This window comes from Condylura cristata, unplaced genomic scaffold (genome assembly GCF_000260355.1).
Source record: "Condylura cristata isolate star-nosed mole 26May11 unplaced genomic scaffold, ConCri1.0 scaffold00002, whole genome shotgun sequence".
Lineage (NCBI taxonomy): Eukaryota > Metazoa > Chordata > Mammalia > Eulipotyphla > Talpidae > Condylura > Condylura cristata.
This window is the reverse complement of record NW_004567103.1, coordinates 19,501,617-19,521,524: the sequence shown is the minus strand read 5'-3', so window position 1 is coordinate 19,521,524 and position 19,908 is coordinate 19,501,617. Positions and strand designations below refer to the sequence as shown.

Below are 19,908 nucleotides of genomic sequence, written 5' to 3'. Positions count from 1 at the left end.
AAATGGCAGATGTTCACAGTGAGAATGGAGCCTTAGGGCAACATAAATCTTCACTCTTCTGTGCCTGTTTGCTTAATAACTGGATTGGGTGGGGGAAAGAAAGTGGGGACAGAGAGTTATTACAAAGCAGCTGCTCTTGGAGCTGCAAATGGAAGTGTTTCCTTTAAGATAAGAAAAACAAACAAGTACCCCAAAAGAACATGAGTCCTTGAGGTCAAAAATAAAACCTCTTCTCCCTCAGAACATTATTTCTACTAGATATTTGGAATGCAAGTCAGATGATGCAAAGATGAGGGGTTCATCTATTTGTGACAAAAGTGGATTTGCCGCTACTACTTTAAATTTGACAAAACTTGGGTGAAGTGCAATAAACATTTCCATTCATTTAATAAATATTTGCTGATATTCTTCCAGATGCTGAATACTTAGTTACTAAGTCTCCAGGTTCAAATACATGACCTTGCACAGTTAAATAGCATTAATATTTTAGAATAATTTTGATTAAACTATATTGTAAAGAAAATAAACAGGATTTTTTTTTTGAGATGGGGCAAATTGGAATAATTTTTCCAATCACATTGTAGCTTATAAAGTTTGACTTTTGAAAAACTCCACAAGTCTCATTTTATTTTCACATTAGAAGCATAAACTTGAAAATGCATGTAGAAAGTTTAGAAAAGTCTAGTTAATATTAAAGACATCAAGATACAGAGGTACTGATGGGCAAATGGTAAATTGAGACTTAAAACTGACCACAAGAAAATGCATAGCTTCTTGCAGACTTACCTTGTTTCTAGGCAAGTAGGAAATCACCTTTCCTTAGGGATGATGACTGAGAACATGATTAAAATATGTATGTTTGCAGTGTGTCTACTCACTGTTTTGTCTCTGTCCACTTGTACTTTTTATTTATTTAAGATTTATTTTTATGTGTTTATGTATATAAGAACTGGGGGATAGGCCAAAGATGTGGGAGGTGAGAGGAGTCACCAGAGACAGAGTGGGGAGCAGAACTGGAAGATCCACTGAAATACACTGCAAAGGGGAGCAGCGGGTGGGATAGGAGAAGTCTGTTGCATCCTATGGGTCAGCTCCCTCGCCAGGAGTGGCCAGCCTTGATGGTGCTGAGACTTGAACTCCTGCACCCCTAGGGAGGACCCTATGTGTACTATTTTAGCTGTCCCCTCCTCACAGTTGTACACACACACACACACACACACACACACACACTCATCTGCACTTGTATGTGCCGATTGAGTCACACTTGACACAGCTTCTCTGTGTGTGTGGAACAACTGTCCACTCTCCCAGGATGTTCCCTGTTCTGTTAGTGAGATGTTTTTCTTCTTCTCCTTTACTTTCTTTCTCCTTTGCTAGTCTTAACAACAACAAAATCTTCCCTGATTTCTCTAAGACTGAGGAGAAAAATTGTGAAAACATAGAAGTATTGCTTAAAAATGCCCCACACTTTCTCAAATGATGGCATTCTCCATGTCTTGTAATATTTTTCATAGCTCCCCCCCAATTATTGGTATGTTTTATTGCTTTTACAAAAGACCTCCATTATTAGTATTTGAGAAAGAAATGTGAAGAGGATTTTTGCTTTTATAAAAGGTGAGAAGGGGCACAGCAGTCAGCATTTGTTTTGCAGCAGCCAGAGCGAAGCTGTCCTCTCACCCCACACTGCAAGTGCCCTCCCTGGGAATGGCTTTGTCCAGGCTGAGTAGTTACCATTCCATTGCTGTTTTTGCTACATGTTAGATGATTTTAGGTTTTATATGTTATTTGATATGATTTGGAAAGTCATTTTGGGGGGTCTGGGAACTCACAAATTTTTCCATATAAATGAATGGTAATCACTTCTACACTTTAAATTTTTTTTTACTTACAAATGGTTTCATACAATGTTTTACTTTCAGATATGCAGGAAAACTTGTAACTCATAGTTCTGATTAATTAGCATAACAATTACATGTATCTTAACAACTTTTGGAAAAATGCACATAAATTAAAAGAAAAAGGTTTTATTTCATTCTTAGAAATCCACAACTAATTATTATCCAATAGGCCCTACTTTTCCCTCAAACCTGAGAATCAGATCCTATATTATCATCCTCAGTTTCACTTGACTTTCCTATATAGTATTTACTTTTACATTACATGTCACATCAAAAAAACCAAACTTGGTATGACCATGACATCTTTGAAAGAAATATTATGTAGTCTCAATACTGAGGTTGTAAAATACGTAAACCTCGTTGGATGTGTGAGGCCTAATAGGTGTTGCCATGTTTTTTCATATAATGACAATATTTCACTGTTACTCTCTGAATTTGCTATGCGTTCTGATGTACCATAGCACACAACTGGGGAATTTTTGATTTTAGAATAGTATTTTATCAAAGTAAAATAAGATTTTGAAGTAGAAATGGAAACAAAGTTTTTCATCTTGAAAGTATCTCATAATGCCCCTTATTCTTTTTTTACATCTCTCCAAGTGAATTTTCAATTTTGTATGGTAAAAGTTAACTTTTTAAAACAATACTCTTAAGATTAAAAAAATCAGATATTTCATTTCTAATTCCAAGTTTTTGTTTACTAATGTTACCTTTATATCATGTTTAGTACAAATGATATATGTGTAATATATACAATCTAATTCAGTGTACATATAAAGTGATTACTGTAGCCAGGCTAGTGACAATATCATCTCACTGGAGTACATGAATATTTTCATTAAATAATTACTATTTAAGTTGATTTTGGAATCTAATAATTAAAAATTTGAACTAATAACATTGGAACATTCTAGTTTCCAACCAAATAACTCAGAAATACACTTCTAGAAACTACTTTATTTTTTAAATTGAATATTTAGCCACAGATACTCTCTACAGCAAGGTAAGAATTTCCTGTTATATCATTTTCAAGTTGTTTTCTGTTCTACTGTACAAAATGTAGGCTTACTTTCAACACAGAAATTTTAGATTTGCTTATGTTTATATTTTTTGTTGCTTCATTTCATAACATGCATCTTAGGATACTTCAATGGTAAGATTAGGTTTAAGAAACCAATGAGAAGGTTGACAGGTTGTTAAAATTGTCTTACTTGTCATTCGTTGCTTTTAGACAGATTGTTGATTCTGGGTAAACAGTCTATAGATTGAGAATGTTAAATCAGACTAAGTAAAAAGAATACATCAATTTGTATTTTAAGAGAAATGGCAGTGTACTTAGCACAAAATTTATTTAAAACACTTTGGGATTAGATGTTTTAGAGAATAAGAATTGAAACACTAATTCAAAGAGATATATGCACCCTGTATTCATTGCAGCACTATTTAGCCAAGCTATGGAAACAAACTAAAGACCCAAAGACAGAAAAGTGGATTAGGAACCACAGGTGAGTGGAGTGGGACCAAGTATTCCACACAATGGAATATTGCCCAGCCATCAAAAATAAACTTGTCATTTGCAACGTGTGGATGGAAATGAAGGAGATTATCTTAGAAGGAGAAAGGCAAATACTGGATGGTGTTACTTACATAAAGAATATAGAGTAACAAAACAAAGAGATAAAACCAAACCAACAACAAACCCTAGAAATCTTATTGTAAAATTGAGGGGGATAGAGACTGGGGGAGGTCAAGGTGTGGAGATGTGGAGGGGGAAACAGTGGACCATGGTGGAGAATTATGTGTGCTTTGGTGGTGGTGGATTTTGTGTGGTAACTTACAGGTGAAGAGGGTAATACTATACCTCTAAATCATATATGGTGATGTAAGTGAATGTTTTCTTAATTAAATAAAAACAGAAATATACAAAATATGAAAGATAAAACCTCTTCTACTTTAGATAAGTAGAAACTGCTAAAAATAAAAACAGAAACCTAGCTTGGGCATCTAGTACATGTTTTTATATGAAATGTAGAAATTAAAATTCAAGTTTAAAAATTTATAGAACATATTGCCCCTTGTTAATAAATGAAGGTGTTCTCTGCCAGTAAATCTCATGGTACAAGGAAACAAGTAACTTCTAATTTCTACTTTTTGCTTAGTAAAATGAAAATAAAAGACAAGTCATTGAATCGGTTAATTTACAGGATGTTTTCTGTTTCTTTCAGATTTTATTGATCGGATTGAAGAGATCTTTTGACTCCCGGCTGGAGCCAGGTTGGTTTTTGTGTTTAGATTGATAATGAATAAACCATGACATTCACTAAAAACATGTTGGTCTTAGACAGAGGGGTTAGTGTAGGAAACATTGAGAACTGGTAGACGTTGGAGATCTTGCAAACATGATTCCTTGCACAGTGTTTGTTTTTGTAATATTTATAGTGAATATCATTTCTTTATTGAGTGTTTCATTTATTTTACCTCTTACTAAATTCTGATTAAATGAAAAGAGCCAAGTCTAATTCATTCACTTAATAAACACACGTATGAGAAGAATGACTTCTTTGTAAGTCTAGCTAACATTTTAAAGAATGGTCAGCTTTATAAATTCAGGAAAACTCTTGAATTCTGCAGGCTGTTAACCACATTTCCTAGAGAATGTAGAGTTGAACATTGTTTATCAATTGTAAATCTCAATTAATTAACAGAGTTTTAAGATGTTATTTTTTGTCTTGTTTCTTATTAATTGGCTTTGTGGGAGACTCAAAACCCACTTAGCTGAGTTTAGAGTAATAACACAGCCATACAGAACATTCCCATCAATAGACTTGGAATTTCATTTATCACTTCTATTTTCTTCTCTAGAACATATTTTCAAATATACAATTCAGGCTTGAATGAATAGAGTTTTTGTTGCTCATGAAAAGGACAAATTGCCAGGTGTTGCTAAGCTTTTTGTATAGGGTTTTGATTAATAATTAACATAAAGGAAAACATTGACTTTTCATTTATACTTGTGTTAATCAGGAATTTATGCTTCAAAGTTCCTATTGATCTTTCAGATTGCATTGTCTAACTCTCAGCAAGGTCCATCCACCTTTTCTGCCCTCAGTTCTGGCTCTGCTATCTCATCCACAGTATAACACACATACACTCACACACACACACACACACACACACACACACAACTGTTATTCTACAGTTATTTGTCCTTTTTATGTACAAACTGCCTTCTTGACCTTGAAATCAGTATGGATTAAGGCAAATAGGGTTATCTTGAATCATTCCTACTTGTAATTACAATTTACAAGAAAATAAAGTGTTCGTTTTCTAGTTTAAATAGAAACTAGTGAGGGTTGAAAGTCTCATTTTTAACCTGTGTTACTGAATTATATGCTCAGACAGTCTGGAGTTGAATTGTTGAATTTGATTACCCTTGGCTTCCCTTTAGATTCACTTCTCATTGTACATATATACTTATTTTGTCCCTTTAATAAAAACTAACCTTAGTCTGCTATAAACATTACAATCAAGAAATAAGCAAAATAACATTATTGAGATTGTGGGAGTAAAGGTGAGAGGCAAACTTGCTATCATCTCCTTCTCAAATGACCTAGTAAAATGCCTCAGGAATATGTGTTTATAGGGTTTGTTTATTTGTTTGTTTGTTTTGATGGAGTCTTAATATGCTGAGGAAACAGACTTGTTCATGGGAGAGAGAGCAAATAAGAAAATACAGTCCACTGGAAATAGCTTAGGTGGCAAGTATTGGATATATTTTTTCCATGTGAGAAAAAAAAATATGCTAGCTGTTCTTTTTTCCTTAACTAAATGTTTGTAATAGTAAATTACTATAAAAGACAACCCCCTTGGATCTGTTTTCATACCAAATCCCATGCTAATGAAATTAATGCTGTGAATTTCATTCAGTGACCAACTTTTATCCTTTAACTTATCAGAAAGAGAAAACACCACTCACTGCTGATCTTTTTGTAGATCATTTGCATCATTATAGAAAACTATGCATTTAATTTGGGAGTTATATCTTATTAAGGTTGCTTGGATGACTTGAAAACACAGGAAGTGTATTTTCTTATGTAAAAAGGAGTCCATTCATTTAGAAACCCTTTATGTCTGTTGTGGCCAATTTATTGAAAGTATAAAAAACTTTATTAAAAGTGGCTATTTCTTCCTAAGCTTTTCTCGATCAGCATGAGACTTACTATATCTCATCAGTTATTTAATTGAGAATAGATCATCATCAGTCGTTTAGCAGAAAAAGAATATAACATGTAGAACAAATATTTTCGGTAGATACATAGATATGCTTGCTGGTGTTGGATTATTTTGCCAATGGACAAATACATAGGCTTCATCATTTTAGGGCACACTTGATGTCCTACTAAGGTAAAATTACTGGCCTTTTCTGAACTAATTCATTTCCAACTACTGAGTGATATAAAAATTTTAGTTGAAAAAAAAATTGTCATCACAAACCAGAGTGGATTGGGTTTCATCCATGTTATTTAATGTCTGTTGACTACCAACTTAATGCTTTACAGCCTTTTCTGTTTACTTTTCTTTCTACTGTTAGAAATCTCACTAGTGAAGAACCTAGTAGAGAAAACTCAATGCATTTTACATATGCATCTTTCATATTTATGTATCCACCTATCTCTCCCCTTCTTCTCCTATAAGTTGTATGTCTCTCCCATAAAGTTTTTAGTTTAAGAAATAGAGCAATTGAACTTATATTTGCTGATCTTTAAAACATAAATATATCTGGAACTTTAACTACTAGGTCTTCATTTGATAAGGAGATATTTAGTCACTACTAAACCTGACACGATTTTTGTAGTACACTATACCTTTAAAATAAATAGTTTTTAAAATTATAAAAAAAAGTGTTTTGGAATAAAGATAAGCAGAAAAAACACATTTAAACAGATTTAATTGCATGCTTATGTGTGTTTATACAATTCTGTGATAGCTTTATATATAAGATACTGATCTGCAGTATGACAAATATAAAAGTGAAATGATATCTTTTGCCTGAAGATGTTGCACCTATAGAGTGAAACACATTTCCAGCCTTGCCCTCAAATATGTTGCCCTGTATTAGTTTCACGACAAAAGGAACTCTAGGTACAAGACTATGGTGCAAGAGTGAACTATCTCACTTTAAAAAACATTATGCCGGCACCTTTAAGGGGTTTCCTTGCTTCCTTTACACCCTCAGTGCTCTAGTTGCTGGGTAAATTAGAGGGGTTGATCTACTCAGATCTGGCCTTTGTGAGGGAAGACAGGCCTCTGCTGTGCAGAATGGACAATGTAAAAGGGACTTAAACTGTTCCTTGAAGTGTGCTGGAGATCAGATTTTCACAGCTTTCTGGCACATTCAACTCAAACTCTCCTCAATTAAAGGACCTCTGTTGCTCATTCAAATGCTAATGTTTGGCCATCTGCTTAAATTTTTTTTTTTTAACAGCAAGACTAGCTGGAGGTCATATGACCCTTATTATTGCAATTATGAACTTTCTGGGAGTCCACTCAGGTTGCACCTGGAGTGAGCACCTGCTGATGAAAAAGAAACCAAGTGATGACTTGGTCAGGTTTCCATATGAAACATGCAGTGATTCATTTCCTAATATGTGTCTGCACATAGCTAAAATCTGTTTGCTCTAATAAAAGCACTCATTCCCATATAGGTTATTATTTACCCCTTAAAATTTTTCTTTAAATTTAGTAGAAGAGTTAAATGTACATTTGTGTGTGTGTGTATGTGTGTGTGTGCGCGAATAAAATTAGCATTCTAAGGAAAGACATGGAGAAAATTCAAATAATGACTAATGATGAGAGAGCAGCCTTCACCTACACAAATTTGAGTTCTCTCTGCAAAGAGAAAAGAATGTAATAATGGCTCAATCTTTTCAGCAGAAGTATTTAATTTTCTTTTGCTTCATTACTTTGGAGAAGAAAACCTAGCTTCTCAATATAAAGGAATAGTTCTAAGGGAGAATTCTTTAGGTCACTTAAGACCTTCCAGGAGTCATTATTTAGCAGGGGGAATTGTTTTCCTTTTCCTAAGGCCATTTGTTTCTCAAGGGCTTATATGAGTATCACAGGACAGTTTTATACACATTATCTTGCTTCCTGTTACTTATGATTTTCAGATCCTAGAGGACTTAGTTTTAAATATTGTTGTGTATTATTGAAATTATTTCAACCTGCCTCATCTTACACAGTAATCTTTGAGTAAAGCTACTCATGCTGAATTGCATATTGGGGTACGGGGCGGTATCTTGTCAATACTCCCTGTTGAAATAATATCGATTAATCACAGTTAGATTAAAGAAACTTCATGGACTCTTTCTTTTGAAAATCCTTCCTTATGCTTACTTGCCTCCAAAGTGAGATTTACAGCTTCTTATAATTTCCTGTTTTAGTACTGAGCAAGACTATTTTTTCCAGTCTGTGTAAAATACTGAGTAAGTTATTTATTAAAAGAGTGCTTTGGGGAGTCTCTCAGTTGCTAGAAGGGTTCTTGAGGGGCACAGTTTTGCTCTCTTATGCAGGTAATAACCTGAGTAGCCTTCAAGCACCCATGTGCCCTCAACAGCACAGTTATATGAGCCACAAATTTATAATGTGTTTGCTAAATGATTTGTCCTCACCTATTAACAATTTTGTTTATATTTATTTTTTAAGGATTTATTATTTATGCATACAGAACTGGGTACAGGCCAGAGGAGGGGTAGTGAGAGGATTCACCAGAGACAGAGTGAGGAGCAGATTGATGAAGTACACTGCTGAGGGGAACAGCAGGTGAGGTCTGCAGGTGGAGAGGTCTGCTGTGCCATGTGGGTCACCTCTCTGGCTGGGGATTGAACTTGTGCTGAAGTAGTTGCCGTGAGCTTCGTAGTGCTGCACTTCAACTACTTGTGTCACCAGGGAGGGCCCTTAACAATTTAAAAATGTATTAATTGATCATTTTAAAAAGCCATTTTTAAAAACAGCAGCACCTTCCCAGCCACCCTCCCACTCCTGTCATTACTAAGATATGACACAGTTTCTTCTTCAGGAATAAAGTGTGTCTGATTGGATCATAACCTTTTCCACCCACTTTCATTTGTCTGTCTTTATGCCTCTGCCTTGCTTCTTATAAACTCCTTAATCTTCTTTCAAGAAAAAAAAAAGCGACTTCTGGTATAAAGATTGATGTTTCTTCTAACATCTCAGAGAAAGAAGGGAGGCTTTGCCACATTGGACCTCTGTCTGCTTGCACTGTGTCAATAGCACAGCCATGATGCACCTAAACTGATCAGCGAGGAATTGCAATTTTGAGCACAGTGGGCTAAGCTTCACATGTTCCATGTATAGCATATTTTCAAGGAAAGGCTTCATATGTTCAATTCCATAATTGTTGTTTTCATAACAGCAAGAGCACCCATGCTACTATTTTCAATAAAATGATCAATGAAGTATTGATAATATAGTTTTGCCATTCAGCTTTATAAGACTTCATAGAAGTAAAATCTTAAATCAGTGATCTCTTGATAGACATGCAGACTTTGGCTCAGGAAGTGATGTCTTCAGAAATGTAATTCCTGTAGGGAGAGTTTTTACTCTCACTGTTGGAGAAGCAGCAAACTGTGGTGGGCTATCTATCTCAGAGTGGAGATAGAATCAGAGAGCTCATTTCAGTCTCATTTCTAGTGGAGTCTCACTACAGTTGAAGGGGGCTCCATTTATTTTACTGACTGGAACTCAGCTATATCAAGAGGATATCAAGAGGAGAGTAGCATAGACATCAAGAACTTATCAGAACAGACAGCATGGTCATGAATTTATGAACCATGACAGAAGTCAAGAGCATTATAAATATGGGCAAAGCAATGGTATTTACTCCAAAACAACATTTTGAACTCTGTAAGTTAGTGTGTCAGAAAACAGAGGGAGAAAAGTAGGCTGGCAGAACTCTTACAGATTAAAATTAATGAAACTAAATCCCATCTATGAAGTAGATTGGCAAATCTTAAACCCCAAACTGGGTAAAATATTGTCCTGTCTTAATGTTTTAAAAAATCTTTTTGACAAATGCTTTTCAAAATAGCTTTTTAAAGTGCTATGGATATTATTAGTATTTTATGATTTGGGGTCACTAATTGAGGGTTCAAATCAATGAACGAATTTCAAAAACTGAAGTACATACAACAGTCTTGCCATTGTAGTTCTCTCTTAATAAGAGAGGCAGGACCTGAGACCTTAATAGGGGAGGTTCATAGGAAAGTTACTTGGGGCTTTTTAAAAGCTTGGTGTGGAAGTTTGATTTTATCTATTTACCATTGGTTGAATTTTATTATTATTATTATTTATTTTATTTTAATTTTTAAAAAGATTTTTGTATTTGTGCATACAGAACTGGAGTACAGGCCAGAGATGCAGGGGCAGTAAGAGGACTCACCAGAGACAGAGTGGGGAGTAGAACAGGCCGACTGACAAAGTACACTACTGAGGGGAGCAGCGGGCGGGTCAGGAGAGATCTGCCATGCCATGTGGTCACCTCAGGGGCAGGCGGGGATCAAACTCATGCTGAAGTGGCTTTAGCCACCAGGGAAGGCCATGGTTGAAATTTAAATCTTCCTTGTCAAGGAAGGAATTAACTTGATGCTATCTCCTTAGAAATGTGTTCCATTCAAAGTTGTAACAAATTATGGACAGGAAACACAAACCAATAAACCAGAGACATCAACTCAGTGCAGCCCACAATTATTGGCTATGAAATAAATGTAATCATGGCCCTAAGAGATTCACAGTTGTCTTTTTCTGTAGTATGCCTGTCTGAATCTCATCTTTAGGTATCACCTATTGTATGGTTATGCAGCAGTGATTGTGTTCGCCTTAAATTATTTAGTACAGTGAATAGTTCATCAATCTCTTGCCACTTCTCTGTCTAGTTTTCAGTTTTTTTTTAGATTTACTTATTTATTCATACAGAACTGGGGTACAGGCCAGAGATGCAGAGGGTGAGAGGATTCACCAGGAACAGAGTGGGGAGCAGAACAGGCAGATTGACGAAGTACACTGCTGAGGGGAGCAGCGGGCGGGTCAGGAGAGGTCTTCCTTGCCATGTGGATCTCCTGTGGGGCAGGCGGGGATCAAACTCATGTGGAAGTGGCTTAAGCTTCTCAGTGCAGTGCTTTAACCCCCTGTGCCATCAGGGAGGGCCCTAGTTTTCAGTTTGTTTTTTGTTGTTGTTAGAATACCTGCTAGTCATCTTGGGGACTAGATACCTAAGCAGTGCACTTCCATAAAACCCCAGATCTGATCTGTTGTGGCTTTGCACTTGATTCACATTTTAATTACCGCTCGTTTTTCTTATTAACAGCATTTTAAGTTCATTGCAGACAGACACCATAGATGCCTTCTCAATATGGTCTTTCTGGAAACTTGTATCCTGCTTTATGCAATTTTGTGCTCACTAAGAGATGACTGTTTTTTCACTCTTCAGGCTGTATTGTTGGGTTGGTGAGGTATTATTTCCAGCATGTTGTGTGTTCCTCTCTCTATTGCTGTCCTGAATACCCTCTTTCTGAATACCCTATCTGGGGTGCCATTTTCTGGCCCTTCTTCATGTTGGAGGCTGGAGTTAGAGGCCAGTTTCCCCTTCCCTATCCCTCCAGACTTGGAATGATTCCTTTCTCTTCCTACTGGTGGTTTCTGTCATATCCAACAGTCAAACCAAAATATTTTGCCCTTAAGGACATTGGTAAGTAAAAGAAATCTCTTCAAACTGCATGAGAAAAATCAACAGACCTGTCAGCTTCATTTGGCTTTTTAGTCCTTTATTTTTCTGTTGCCAGGTGGTCTGAATCAAGGATGGAAGTGCCCTAGATTTCCAGATTTGTCATCCACAGATTTAGTGTTAAACACTAAGTGTTGTTTGTATTTTAAGCCTAACTTTATAAAACTATTTTGAAAAGCTATGACTAACTATGGATCTACACAAAAAGAAAGTTAACGGAATGGAAAAGTCCCCTTCAAATCTGTTTTTAAAGGCTTCTCACACTTAGAAAATACAAGCTCTATTCCTTGCCTTGCCAATGATTTGTGCCAATGTTCTCCCATTTGCAAAGTATTCAAATTTTGATTGGGGTTATTAAAAAAGAAAACAAAAAACAGTGAAACAATTTGATGTATCAAAGGCCTACGAAATGTGTTATGAGTAAATGATTCACATCTTATTTTAGTAGTCTAGAAAGGTTGGCATGGAAACCTTGAGAAGGCATTTTAGATGCTTGATATATAAAGATTTTCATTATGAATGCCCTGGTTATCTTTTGTATTTCTAATTAGGTTTAATTTTAATATTTATTTCTGTCTAAATTTTAGAATATGATTTTGCTTAGGCAGAAGCACCTTCTTCAGTTCTTTAAAAAGAGATACATATTTTATTAGAGAATGATTAGGAAGTAGACTGGGTTAGGAAATAATTTTTAGGAGTTAAGCAATATAATTCATTTGATACAAATAGACTAACAGATCATATAAAAATGGGTTGATATGCCAGTTCCAGCACCTTTGATTATGTGATAATTGCTCTGTTAATAACCTCAGAAAATTGAGATTAGAAATAGTGCTAATAGTAATCTATAATAAAGAAAGAAAGAAATTTGGTTAACATAGGTAATGAACTTACCACAATGTCTTATGTAATGTTTTTATCAACTTCCTTTTATTTGTGAAATATAAGGAGAATAGGTAAAAGAAAAATCTACAAAATAGGTTGATTCAGAAGTCTTTTCAGCAGTCTTACTCTTTTTGATTCTTGTATATTCTGCCTGAATATGAAATGATTGTTGAAAATGTTTTAAGATAACCAGTGATTTATGTATCAGTGAGCTTTTGTGGGTTAAGACATGATTATTGCCTGTTGTGTAACTGTTACTGTTGGGTTCTCTTACTCTTGGTAATTGAATGGGCAGACCTGTGCTGTCCTCTCATTGTCTCTTGGGATCCAGAAACTTAGGCTCGATTCTTGTCTCTTCCTTTAAGCAACTACATTTCCTTCACTATAAAATTTCACCTTTCAAGAACTGGGTTTTCTTTTATATAAATTAAGTGGATAGCAGCAAATGGCTGCTTCTACATATTCTAGCCTTTTAGCACTGTGATCATAACAACCTTAGGTGTCACAGGATTTTTAAGTTTATAGGGGCCAGTTTTTCATGACACCATCCAATAAATACAAAGAAGATATCAGAAATTATATTATGATTATTCCCACAAAACTGCATACCCTGCAGATAACATCCGGAGTTTCAATCATTTTATAAAATGACATTGTTAAATAAATGTAGCTGGCATTTTTAAACTTAGTATCACACACTACTTGGCAAGTTTGATAACATGATTATTGCCTGTTCTGTAACTGTTACTCTTGGGGTTCTCTTACACTAGTTTTCCAAAATCCCCTAGCAAATAGCTGACAGTTATTTTTAAATCAATTTTTAAAAATATAGATTGATTTTCAGTATCCATAGTTAGAATGTCACTACCTAGCCATAAAACAGTTCGGGAAACCACTTGGTATGCTTTGTGTCAAAATAAACAAATATTAAGAGTAAGGTTTGAGGAGAAAAAGCCCCATGTGAGCAGTTTTCCTAGTATAGAACTTGCTAATACGTGCCTGACTTTTAATTCCCGGAAGGCTAATCGGTAGGCAATGGCCAGCGGGCGAAGCTCTCCCAAGGCGAATCTGTTCCTGAACGGACTGAGCTTTGCAGTGGTGTGGGGTGGCGACGATAATTATGCCTCAGGAAAAGGTACCCTGACAGAATCAGCCTTATCCTCAAAAGTTCCAACTCTTTTAACTTAAGCTTTATTAGGATACCAGAGAAATCTCAAGTTTAACTTTGGATATTCCACTTAATAAAAACGACATTGTCCTTTCAAAAAAACACATTTATGTGGAATTGTGTATATGTATAATACATGTGTAGCTTTGTCCAAACTCAGTTTCTACATTAAATTACAATTTCTTTTTTTTTTTTCCGCCTGAAGAAAATCTGGGAAAAAAATCTTCACTGGAGTAACTGATTAGTTCCATTTCCTGCAATATTTCTTTTCTTGTGGTTGCTGGTTTCCAGCCAATTCTATTTTTACATTTATTTTCTCCATTACATTCTGTTTTTCTTTTCTGAGTAGAAGAAATTTTTGTTTTTCATTTTCTCAAAATGGAATTCTTCTCATGTCATGTTATAATTCTGATATTTTCAAAGCTTAAAAAACAATTCAGGGGATAGATAGCAACAAAATTAAACATGTCATGGGTTTTATTTAAAAAAAAAAAAATCAACCAAAAACCTGATAGTTCAGAAAGTATCTTCAGTGGGAGTGAATGGGGATGGCCTGGCCTCTTTCTTCATGTCCTTCTGGTGCTGCAGGCAACTTTATGCAGCTGTAGCTTAAAAGAGGAAATTGGGAGTCTAAGAAGTGACCTAATGAGGATGCCAAAAACTAAGTGATGAAGTAATGATCATACACAAAGTCAACATATTTCAGAGTGGATGAGAATTTTGAAAGTGGAGTCAGTGCAATTCTGAGATACACAAACCTGTATCCACATCTGAGCACCGAAAGCTGGAAGGTGCTGGACAGAGGGTTTGAGACTTTCCTTGGTCTTTTGTTGACTGGTTTGTCTCCTTACTTTTTTTTTTTTTTTTTTTTTGGTATTTGTTTAGAGCACACTCTGGATCTAGTTGGGTAAGATACATGAGCCTTTGCAGTTCGGAATATAAGCATTTACAAATTTAAAAAGGTAAGGGCTCTGGGAGAAATTTCTTTAGTTCTTTTTGCCTTTGTATTCTGTTAGCAAAATAACCAAGATGTTATCTTAGAGAAATTAATGAAATTTACTTCTAATTGAATTCTCCATGTTTGATCCTTTCAGAGTCAGAGTCTGAACTAAGTCCTGGCAACTTTTGCTCTCCTGAAAGCAAAAGAAGGAAGCATTGTATAACGAGAACTATAAATCAAACAGTATTCCTGTTTTCTGACCATGGTTATTGTGTGTTAGAAAATTTACATTTCAGACCTGAAGTATGAAATGTGCAAATCTCCTTCCCAGTCTGATCTTCCACAGAACATCTATGTCTGGGATATAGTTGGGGATGTGAAAGCTGACCACCAGAAAGCAAAAAAGTATTTCTCCTTCTCTTCCAGATCTACTCCACCTATGAGTGTATGAACACAGTAGCTTTGTAGGCCGGAGGGCTAGAGTACTTGCTTCTTATCCTTGCATCTTGGGGATAAGTAATTGCCAGAGTTGCAGGTTACAGCTGTCTCAGTTTCTCGAGGCAGCTCTGATGTCTGATAGCTTCTGGCAGGAGCTTGTCCCTCATTATCCTGTGTGAAAAGTGAACCACAGCCTACCCTGTCCTTCCTTTTCCCCTCCTAGCACTTATTTATTATAGAGATATTTGGCACATCTTATAATTATTTATGTAATTATTTATTACATGAGAGCAGGAGCATTTTGTGTTTTGATCTCTGATAAGCTATTAACATATAGCCCACCGGGGGAGGGAGGCACACAGTCGGTGTTCAATAAATCTTTGTGTTGAATATATCATATCAGACTACCTGAGTCAGACTCACCATGCATCTTCTATGTCCTCTGGTCTTTGGTCTTCCCCCTAAACAGACCTGTACTCACCTCTTATTCCTCTTCAGTTTCTACAATTCCCATCCTCAGGAATAGCTTTTATCACACCAGTGAAAAAATGACTCACTCAAACAAAGACTCATCTTTTTCAGATCTTTCTTGTGACACCATATGTACCTATGCACCCCTACAGGTGAGAGCTGAGCTTCTTTATGTTCTTCCTTGATGGTAGGACACTGCTTCTCAAAGTGTCTTCCCTAGACCAGCCAGCACCAACATTCCCCGAGATTGTTAGAGATGTAAATTCTGGGGCCTTGCTCCAGATCCAGTGACTCAGAAACATGGATTTCTGTGCTATTTGTCCTTCAAAATCGAGTTTGCCTGGTCTAGATGACAGCTAGGGAAGCAGGACATGGATGAAGCAGTAGCAGACAGCCAAAGTAGAGAGAACACCAAACCTTTCTTGCTTAAAATATTAAAACAGCTCTAGGGCATTGTGGTTTGAAGAAAAATAACGCAAAGTTGTAAAACTGAAACTTACGGTCACCCAGATTGTATCTAATTAGCAAGGCTCTCAGTCCAAGTGAACTGGTAGACCACGCATTTCATATTGACTGAAGTAAACAATTTTTTTTTCAGTAATTACATGTGTGATTGTGGTTTGATAAAGAGATAGTAGATAAATACATGGATAAGGGATAACGCCTGGTTTGAACAAGAGAAAAAACATAGGTACCCTATGAAAAATCACTTCTGTTAAGTGGATCTGTTAAGTGGATCTGATATTCAGAAATTTTACTTCATAGTGTATAGTCTAAAACTCTTAATTGTTCTAAAACTCCTTTTCAGTTGTTCTAAATGTACAGTTCTATTTTAAATAAGGAGGCAAGCAGATTTGTAAATCTCTGTAGGTTTTCAGCAAGATGAAAATCCAGAGAGGAACAGTAAATGATTTGGGCAAATATAAATGTCAATAAATACCAATAAATTATTTTTTATTTTAACCATAAATTTTAATGTTAGATCATTTACTGCTGAAGTAATTTGTCAAGATTGTTATAACCTAATTTTTTTTTCAGTAGTGACTTTTGAGGAAAAATGAGCATAGTACTATGAATGTTGGCAACACAGTTTTTGGTAATATTTAATACTGACTAGATTTAGAGTGACAAAAACAAAAACACAAAACCTGAAATTGCATAAACTAGCTGATGCAAGATTGGCATCATGCTCTTGCATCCTGAGGACCAGATGTGCTCTGTATTAACTGATCATTTTCAATCTAAACCTTTCATTTTATGCCCACAATGTTCACTTCAATTTCTGTTCTCTGATCTCCTATCTACCCTAGAAAGCAGGAGAAGGAACAGGAGAGTGCTTTTCAGATACTTCCTACAACGCACAGCTTTTCCCAGTTTCACTACCCAAACTTAGTTATTGGTCACACTTTGCTGTCAGGGTGAAATGTGGCCTTTGTTCAGGATGAACATCTATCCAACTAACACTTGAGGACTGTTTGGCTAAAGAATTAGGGGAGAATGGATAATGTAAGACAATTTGTAGCCTCTGCCACATTAGATAGCTCCATTTATTTTGTTAATCGGAGGAGGAAATGCAGATTGTTTTAATCGGTGCAGATTATTAGAATTGCAGTGTGTTCACTGTTCAGTTACATGATTATAAGACAAATATAGACAGGAAATTAAACATCTCTTGCAGATTGTATAATTTGAGATCTTAAAGTTGTCTTCTATTTATAAGACAGGGTCTTTTTCTCAGTTTGAATTAAATCATAATTTTTTTGTCTTTATAAAAGACAGATATTTATGAAATTTTAGTAAGCATATTTTGTGCTTGATATATTTATCACTTTTTAAAATTATGACCATCTACTTCTATAGGTATTCAACTTCTTTTGTAGCTGGAGAATCTGGGCATTAGAAGAATTGTTTAAATTGTTCAAGGTACATAGATAATAATGAATGGAGTTGGATTTTTTTTTAAAAGATTTTATTTATTTATGCATACAGAACTAGGGTACAGGCCAGAGGTGCAGAGGTGGTGAGAGGATTCACCAGAGATAGAGTGGGGAGCAGAACAGGCTGACTGACGAAGTAAACTGCTGAGGGGAGCAGCAGGTGGGTCAGGAGAGGTGTGCCTTGCCATGTGGGTCACCTCCAGGGTGGGGATAGAACTCATCCTGAATTGGCTTTAGCTTCTTAACGCTGTGCTTTAACCTGCTGTGCCATCAGGGAGGGCCCGGAGTTGGATTCTTTTTTTTTTTTTTTTTTTTAAAGATTTATTTATTCATTCATACAGAACTGGGGTACAGGACAGAGATGCGGAGGGTGAGAGGATTCACCAGAGACAGAGTGGGGAGCAGAACAGGCAGATCGACGAAGTACACTGCTGAGGGGAGCAGCGGGCGGGTCAGGAGAGGTCTGCCATGCCATGTGGTCACCTCCGGGGCAGGCGGGGATCGAACTCATGCGGAAGTGGCTTTAGCTTCTTAGAGCTGTGCTTTAACCCGCTGCGCCACCAGGGAGGGGCCCCGGAGTTGGATTCTTAACCTGTGTCTTTATCATTACAAATATGTCTCTCCACATACTGTTTGATAGTGTGTTCTCAGTATCACTGGCACTGCATTGGATTTATCTATATTGAGATCTTCCTAGTTAATGATATTATCTGTATCTACTGACTGAATCAATGAAATACTGTTATCACTGTTTTTGTTGATGCTGTAAAATGTCACTTGTAGATTACCAAAGACACCTAGTGCCTTTGCTTTGTTTAATTTCTTACCCAATCTGGGTTCTGGATTATATCGAGCAAGTTGGGATATTGCAAGTGAGAAATTCCAAGTGGTTTTTTATTCTTCATGTGAAAAACAAAAGAAAGAAACAGGTTAATAGAAAGAAAAGGTAATGTTCTCATCTCTGTTTCTGAGTTCTTATTGCCCCAGAATCTATTCATATTTTGGATTCATTTTGTCCATAGCTTATGTCCCAATACATCTGCTCTTCCTCTTTCAAAATGTTTACTTCATCATTTACTAGCATGACTTTTAAAGACATTCAGTTTAAGAAAGCACATCTAGTGCTATTTAGTGGTGAATATATTTGAGTGTGGCTTAAAGGAAATGCAGAGATTTTTTAAGAGCTTGAAGCAGACTCTCATGAAATGTTATAAAATAGATGTGTGTTTGCCACATTCTATGCATATTAGCCTTGAGAGTAGTGAAAAAGAGCCTGAATAAAATTTAGCTCCAGGATTCTTGGGCATTTGTTGGTTGGCTGCTATGACCTACTTGTCAGCATAGTTTAAAATAATTTTTAAATTTATATCAACTTCATTCTGAAATTTGAACAAAAATGTGTATGTACTATATAGATTTCTGGTTTAAGATATTTTTGCAGACATTTCTTCTGTTTTTAGATTCTAAATTTTTTTTTTAAGATTTATTTATTTGTACATACAGAACTGGGGTACAGGCCAGAGGCTTAGGGGTGGTGAGAGGCTTCACCAGAGACAAAGTGGGGAACAGAACAGGCAGATCAACGAAGTACACTGCTGATGGGAGCAGCGGGCCGGTCAGGAGACGTCTGCCACGCTATGTGGTCACCTCCGGGGCAGGCAGGAATCGAACTCATGAGGAAGTGGTTTCAGCTTTAGTGCAGTGCTTTAACCCGCTGCGCCACCAGGGAGGGCCCTAGATTCTAAATTTAAGTGAGTTTAGTTATTAGGTTCAGTCTTATGCATTAGTCTAATTAAGGTACTCTTATGTTACCAGTCCTGGTCTCCTAAAAGAAAGGAGGTTCTTTCTTTCTTTCTTTTTTTTAAAGATTTATTTATTTATACATATAGAATCAGGTTTTTGGCCAGATGTTCAGGAGCAGTGAGAGGATTCACCACAGAGTGGGGTGCAGAACAGACATATTAATGAAGTACATTGCTGAGGGGAGCAGTGGGTGAGACAGGAGGGATCGTGGGTTACCTCTGGGGCTGGGGATAGAACTTTCTTTGAACTCACCACTGTGCAGTGCTGTACCCTAACCCACTGGGCCACCAGGGTGGGCCCAGAAAGGAGGTTCTCAATTCGAAAAAAAAAAAAAAAAAAAGTGTCACAAACAGTATTATTCTTTTCTAAAATATGTATGCTGATTTTTTTTCTTTGACAAATTGGAAGATAAAAACCACTGATATGACTTCAACTGTCATACAGTCTAGGGTGTATTTATTTATTTTTATTTTTTTATTTTTTTTTTAAAGATTTATTTATTTGTACATACAGAACTGGGGTACAGGCCAGAGGCTCAGGGGCGGTGAGAGGCTTCACCAGAGACA

The 19,908-nt window shown here is 36.2% G+C and overlaps 1 protein-coding gene across 1 annotated transcript in view; it reads left to right on the top strand.

Moving 5' to 3' along the window:
• Window positions 1-19,908, top strand: part of MAP2 (microtubule-associated protein 2) — a 267,610-nt gene that overhangs the window by 71,088 nt on the left and 176,614 nt on the right. Inside the window, exon 2 of the mRNA XM_012726979.1 lies at window positions 4,124-4,172. The gene's annotated coding sequence lies outside the window, so the exon portion shown is untranslated. The remainder of the gene's footprint in view (window positions 1-4,123; window positions 4,173-19,908) is intronic.